Source organism: Macrobrachium nipponense, chromosome 35, assembly GCF_015104395.2.
Source record: "Macrobrachium nipponense isolate FS-2020 chromosome 35, ASM1510439v2, whole genome shotgun sequence".
In the NCBI taxonomy this organism is placed as follows: Eukaryota; Metazoa; Arthropoda; class Malacostraca; order Decapoda; family Palaemonidae; genus Macrobrachium; species Macrobrachium nipponense.
In genome coordinates this window covers 31,535,468-31,542,967 of record NC_061096.1, presented here as the reverse complement: position 1 = coordinate 31,542,967, position 7,500 = coordinate 31,535,468, and the positions used below count along the sequence as shown (strand labels likewise).

The 7,500-nt window shown below is 41.9% G+C and overlaps 1 protein-coding gene across 5 annotated transcripts in view; it reads right to left on the bottom strand.

Annotated features, from left to right (window-relative positions):
• LOC135208550 (homeobox protein OTX2-like) overlaps nt 1-7,500 on the bottom strand; it is a 308,299-nt gene that overhangs the window by 121,704 nt on the left and 179,095 nt on the right. The window contains exon 1 of one of the 5 annotated variants that reach the window (XM_064240854.1): nt 3,361-3,619. The exons of 3 other annotated variants lie outside the window; for them this stretch is intronic. The gene's annotated coding sequence lies outside the window, so the exon portion shown is untranslated. Of the gene's footprint in view, nt 1-2,734; nt 3,171-3,360; nt 3,620-7,500 lie in introns of those variants that run through there. One more of the 5 variants, XM_064240859.1, reaches the window with a different exon arrangement.

Genomic DNA, 7,500 nt, shown 5'->3' with positions numbered 1-7,500 from the left:
TTAGCGTCGACGAGCAGGAGTCTGTTAGACACTTTAACGTTCATTTGGGAGGTATAAGAAGGGAAGGAGGGCGCCAGCGTCGGGGAGCCTCTCTATACACACCACCCCGAGAGGCCTCACTCAATTCCCGACGACACCGCACGCTCCAAGGGGCCCCGCAGCGGGGAGCCTTTGGGGCTGGAAGACCCAACCGCTAAAGTGCTGAGAGCAGCCGTTGTCCAGACTGAGGCGTTCGGGACGGTGTGTCATTTTCCCGATGCCTTTCTTAAGCTCCAGGTCCTGGAATTCATCTGCCAAACATGTCCGTTAATCTAAGTGCTGGGTTTGCTCTCTTCCAGTCTATTATTGAAGCTCAGTCTATTATTGACGCTAGGTCATTTTCCAGATGCGTTTCTTACGCTCCAGGTCCGGGATGTTCATATGCCATGCACGCCTAATAATGTGAGTGTTGGGTTTGCTCCTTTTCCAGTATATTATTGACGGCATGTCATTTTCCAGATGCGTTTCTTTCGCTCCAAGTCCTGGATCTTCATCTGCAAAGTGCGTCTTATTATCTAAATGCTGGGTTTGCTCATTTCCAGTATATTATTGACGCTACGTCATTTTTCAGACGTTTCTTGAGCTCCAGGTCCTGGAGTGTTAATTTTCCTGTATCTCATTTCCAAAATATTTACTTTGTAATTTGAAATAAAGTTGTTTCACAATCTTTATATTTTCACGACTGTATTCTTCAATTTAAAGATAATTTTATATTCAAAGCCATGGATTTTTAGTTTTTCACATACTGACCTTGTTACTGCTGGATTTTTCAATAATTTATCTTTTATTTTGATTAGATACTTCATTTCCCGATATTCATCCAACATCTCATGGACTGGAGGCTGTATTAAATAAATACTCATCTTAATTTCCATGTATCTGATTTTCCCACTTCCAGAATATTCATTTAATTTTTTAAGAACGGGATATTCTCATTTCAATACACGCATCGAATACGACAACTGATCATTGCTTTGCTTGGCAGGAATCCGTCTTAATGATCGAGCAAGGCATTTTTATTTTTCCCTAGTTATTTCAGGACAGGAAATATAACATATATCGTTGACGGTTTTTCCCTGGTAACAGGAAACAGATCGACAGTGTTGGGAATCGCTTGACAATACCTATAGATTTTTTAGAATCGCTGTTACAATAATAAATTTTCCATATATCTTCTGCAAACGTGTGCTGCTATTTTCATGAGTGTCCGCGCCTTGCGTAAGTAAATATAAAATAAATAGCAGATAATAGTACAAAATAAATGAATATATTCGCGTACTCCCAATTCAGTCAGTATAGCAAAATGAATGTTATAGATTATTGTGGCTACAATTTTTATTTAATGATTTTAATGTAAAAACAGATCAAATTTTGACGCATCTGCCAATAAAATACGATATCAAACTCTGGTCGGTAACCCACGGCAGGCGGAGCAACGGTAGCGGACGTCCTGCTCCGTTAACGGCAAACGGGGGAATTTTTGAAACACGCGACAACAGAAGCCGCTCTCGCTCTCTCTCTCTCTCTCTCTCTCTCTCTCTCTCTCTCTCTTCTACTGTTCTAAGTGAATATTTCATCATATTAATTCTTCAATTCCACGTCCATGAAAATAGGTCTTCGAGTCATTTTTCATAATACGGGATATCTCGATGTAATGGTTTTATTTCTTAAATATACGCGATCATTTCTACGATATTGCGAGCTAGTTCGAGGTGAGACTTACAATCGTTCTCAGTCCCTTTCATAACTGGCGTGAAAACTAAGAGCCGTTGGTGGAGTAAAATAAAAAAAGGGGGGAAAAAATCAAACACGCCGAACGCCATTCCATCGGAGAATGCAGCTATGCAGAAAAATAAAAGCCACCAGAATGCATTGTCGCGGGTTCCCTAATTGCCAGCGATACGGCTGAACATCAAAGACTTCTCGTCTACCTCCCACATCTGCGGCTAATTAACTCTGCGAATCTTTTCCCGTCCTCTCCTGTCCTTTTTTTTTTTTTTTTTTTGGGTTTTTTTTTTCCCCTGCGTCTGTGAATTTCGAGCAGCATTTGCCGGGGGGAAAGAACTTTTTACTGGAATCCTCCTCCTCCTCTTCGTCCTGTTTATCAAAAGAATGTCGTTTGTCGTCGGCATTGACAGCATTCGTGCAGCTATTATCTTTTTTTTTTATCCTCTTTCAGTCTGGCTTCCCTTTATTTGCCATTCGTGGGAGATACAGCGTTTAGGGGCCATTTTTCGTGTTCCCTGTATTACTGAGATGTGGAGGTCGATACATTTCGATACATGAAAAATAAAAAGTAAAGAATAAACAATTACAACTACTGCAATGAAATAAATAGACAAACTCTTCCACGAGTCAACATCAAGAGAGAATGTCTGTTTACCGAAAACGAGATTGCGGACGCTTCTACAGCGTCGGTTTGCAGTACGAGATAGACATAAACAAAACCACCTACACAGGAAACTCCTGACACTCCACTATGTCTTCAACGACTCAACTTCAGTTTATTTTCTTCATGTCAAGACACTTGCTTTTCAACGTACTGCAACGGTGTTCTTATAATAATAAACTGCATTGTATATTTTTACGAGCACCACCACGAATCCCACACTTTCCTCGTTCGGACCAGCGAACCTGAGGCCACGTTGCCCCTGCGGACAGAAGGCGTCCTTCCCAAACGTCCCCCGAAACCAACCTTGAACTGTGAGGAGGCGCCGGACAGCGGTCCCCGAACCGGAGATTGCTCTCGTTCCTTTTTCTTCCACCCTCCCTCCTCCTCCTCCTCCTCCTCCTCCTCCGGCGGGAGAAGGAGAAGAAGAAGAAGAAGAAGACAAAGGCCGGCAGAGAGGCCTCCCAGCTCTCCCTCCGGTCCATCCGAAGGTGTCCAGAGCAGTTTCGCCTCCGTCGGCCTCTTTCCTAAAAGGAAACTTGAGAGGTGCACTCTTCCCTTGACGCAGAAAAGTCTCTTCTAGGCAAAAACTCTCTCCTCGTCTTCCCCTTTCCTCTCTTCCTTTCTCCTCACATATAAGAAAGAAACGCACTCACACACGCACGGCATATCCTAGTATATACTTGCTCTTCCTCCGACGATGCAGGAGGAGCACCAGCCAAGGCAAAGAAAGAGACATGCCTTGGGACAGACAACTTAAAACCTTGGGTGGCGCGCCTAGGCCAGGGCCGCCAATGATAATATTAAGTCTTAAAAATGTCACAAAGCTGATTAGGGCAAGATTATCTGAGATTCCCAAGCTTGGCCAATCGTAAGCTTTCCCAAATAAGAATTAAACTGGATCTTGAGCTAAGTACTGTCTAGGCACTTACCTTGGTGAAGTGGTGGTCTGGGTGAGGAGGAGATGATGATGATGATGATGATGATTATGTGGATGGTGATGTTGATGTTGATGATGATGATGTCTTACAGGCACCAGCAGTCGTTGCCGCAGCTTACGTTACGCTGCTCTGTTTTTTCTTGATTGCAACTTTACTGAGGCTTAGGCCTGACTCCCGCAGTATTAAAACTTGCTAGAATTGAAAGAGAGACGCAGGGAAAGTTTTCAATAGCTCAAACATATTCAACATAAAGCAGCCCTTAGGCGGGGCTTGGTTCACGTCAGGGAACAAAATTACTCAACTGCGCATAACGAGGAGGGCGGCGCCGTGAGATTCCCGCGCCCCCGATTCGTCCAGCTCCCCTCCAGGCGGCCAATCGGCGCGGAGGGAGGAGCCACTGCTGACGTAGCGGAATTGATGGGAATAAGCGCGCATGGGGGATCGGGGGAGGGGAGCGGGCGAGGGAGAGAGAAAGAGAGAGAGAGAGAGAGAGAGAGAGAGAGGGAGAGAGAGAGAGAAGGAGAGCGAGAGAGAGAGAGAGAGAGTTGGTGCGCTTCTGACAACAAAAATTGGAGAAATTTTTGGGGCCTTCCAAACATTTTACCATTTTCCTACTTTAATCATGAATGTATTTACGAGATAACACACGGTTACAGAACGAAACGCTTCTACGCAAAAGATTTTGACAAAAGCTCGGTCGTTGTAGCAGAGCAAGAAGGCGCGCCTTGGACAGACAGAGAGAGAGAGAGAGAGAGAGAGAGAGCAAAAGGAGAAAAATAGAAAGAGAATTGAAAGGAAAGTGGGAGGGGGGTGAGGGGGAGGAGAGTAGATAAGAAGAAGTAGGAAGGGGGTGGGGGAGCAGGGTGGGGGGGGGAGAAGATTGTGAGACTTGGCCCAGGCAAGATTATGATGGCCTTTTGAGCTCTTATTTGCTTTCCTAACACTGATCGTGGAATTAGGAGATTATTTAAAGCTTGTAGACGGAATAATGCCCCAACCATCAGATACCCTCAATAAAGTTAGATTATTGGCTTAGGAAGGTGTAATCGGGGCGTGGAAATTGGCGGACGTACACGCGCCCTCAACACCTTCAAAGAGGTGAGCTTACACATTCTGAGAGGTTGTACATGGCATTATGGATTTAAATTCTACTAAATCTCAAGCTTAGCTCCGGAAAGAGGCAGGAAGGGAAGGCGGAGGAGAGCAGTATGTTGCGTGAGGGGAGGAGGAGGAGGAGGAGGAGGAGGAGGAAAAGAAGGTACACAAATTGGGAAATATATTACCAACGCTTCAATAAAGATTTCGTGTTGCTTAGAAACACTACAGGAATAAACAAACGCCCACACAGCTATACATGAAGCTCGGAGGCGGTGGAACCGCGGAGATATGACAAACGACAAACGTACTAAACACAAACAAACACACACACAAACAGATGTGAAGCAGAAACAAACGCAGAGGCGGGGAATACAACAGACACACAAACAGAAGCGAAAACCGCCAGATGTAGCAAGTGACAGACAGACTAGAGAGGAAAACAAGAAACAGAAAAACACGAAGATCATTAACAAATATGCAAACAGACAACGACGTATAAGAATTAGAAACCTGTGGATTCAGAGGAGAGAGAGAGAGAGAGAGAGAGAGAGAGAGAGAGAGAGAGAGAGAGAGAGAGAGAGAGATTCAGACGGCCAAAAGCAAGCAAGCACATCGACTCCTGCAATCTAATTGTTGCAGGAAGATCTGCGCTGTTTCCCCTACGGTAAATACAATCTAAGACTCTCTCTCTTTATCGGTGGTTGCAAATTAAGACCGTTTTGAAAGGATGGTGAATGAGGGAATTTAAAAAGGGGAGAGGGGGAACCTTTTTCCTCTTTTCTTTACAGCATTTCTGTTTTACCCTTTTCGAATAGGCGAACCGCAATATTCATTCTCTCTCTCTCTCTCTCTCTCTCTCTCTCTCTCTCTCTCTCTCTCTCTCTCAAATACACTTCAATAGGTTAGCAATGACTATTCTCTCTCTTTATCGAATAGGCTTCAAGTAAGTTAATAATGATTCTACTCTCTCTCTCTCTCTCTCTCTCTCTCTCTCTCTCTCTCTCTCTCTCAAAATACGCTAATTCTATTCTCTCTATCAAATAACGCTTCAAGTAAGTTAATAAGGATTCTACTCTCTCTCTCTCTCTATCTCTCTCAAATACGCTTCAAGTAAGGTAACATTTACTCTTTTTTTTTCTCTCTCTTTCTTTATCGAATACGCTTCAAGTAAGCGAGTAATGATTCTATTTTCTCTCTCTCTCTCTCTCTCTCTCTCTCTCTCTCTCTCTCTCAAACACTCTTCAAGTAAGCTAACAATGATTCTATTCTCTCTCTCTCTCTCTCTCTCTCTCTCTCTCTCTCTCTCAAATATATTTCTTTTCCGCCGCACTGTATAGGGGAATGAAGAGAGAGAGAGAGAGAGAGAGAGAGAGAGAGAGATGATCATCGGAATAATGATTTCATCGGCGCTTTCTTTTCCCTAACGGGATGTTTTGTCAAAAAAAGGGGGTTGAGGGGGAGTAAACCCCAATAACCTTTATCGCCATTTTTCAACGACTCCTAATGAGAGATTCAATCATTCCGAGAAGGTTCTTAACGTTCAAGAAAAACGTACGTACAATAGTGAAAATATTAAGATCAAATTAATACTTAATACAGCGATGATATTGCGTGATTAATAATTACATAATGAATACATAATGAATGAATAGGGTACTGTAGTACTCGACTCGCAATAGCGAGGACCGGGGTTCAATCCCGACTCGCCGCCTTGTCGATCTAGTTGTGGACGGGATACCAGCATTAGTTGTGGACCAAGAAATGAAGACTGACAACCGAGATGTTTAAAATAAAAAAAACGTCTGGTGCCACCGTTCCGAATAGCAACAATATATATATATATATATATATATATATATATATATATATATATATATCTATAGTCTATATATATATATAATATATATTATATACATATATATATATATAAATTTATATATGTATATATATATATATATATATATATATATATATATATATATATATACACATACTATACACACACGTACACATCAAGCCCCGGTGAGTTGCCGTGACCCCCTGAAAAACAGATATATAGCCGTAATGTAGAGAGAGCATCATCCGGGCCGAATAAAATGCTGCTCTCCGAGAGTAGAGGCTATACATGCTAGGATTAAGCTGTCACCCATCCCCACTATCTCGATATAACTTCAGCATTATGTAAATACATTTTATGTCATTTATCTAATGGAAAACATGATGATGATGATGATGATGATGATGTCGGCGGCAATATCCAGGGTGAGGGTGGGGGGTGGGTGGCGGTGGTACGGGGGTAGTAGGGGGTAGGGGGAAGCACCCATTTGCCATTCATTAATGTAACTATATATATTTCAACGTATTGCATATGCAAATGACCAAAGCCATCTCTTGCGGCTGTATTTCAATGAATTCCAATGCAAAATTATGTGATGAGTTACAGATTGAAATAAAGTGTGTCCGATCTCTCTCTCTCTCTCTCTCTCTCTCTCTCTCTCTCTCTCTCTCTACAAGTACCACATATTAATGATATTAATTCATATTCATAAAATCTTGCTTGCCTCATGATCGTTAGTGAATTCCATCTTGTTCCCGCCACACATTATTATAATAATAATATATTTAGCTCTACCGGGATGAATCTGCCTAATTTCGCTAACATAATTTTCAGTGGCATTTTAAATGACTGACTCTGTGTAAGCGCGGTAACCATAATTATGCAGACTCGCTTATTTGCATACAGCATTTGTCCATGGTTTCAATTTACGTTCATATACTACTATACAACTTAACCCAAGCTACACACACACATATATATAGTGTATATTTAAGTTTTATTCCCTGTATGTACACACAGACGATCATTATGTTGTATAAAAATGTTTGTGAGTAAGTGAACATTACTAGATTTTATATCGTAAATGTGATAACAAATTTACGAGATAACCAATTTTAAGAATAAGAATGCCTAGTTTATAAATGTAATAACAGTAAACAGTTAATAACACATACGTGCATACATCTTTGTCCGTA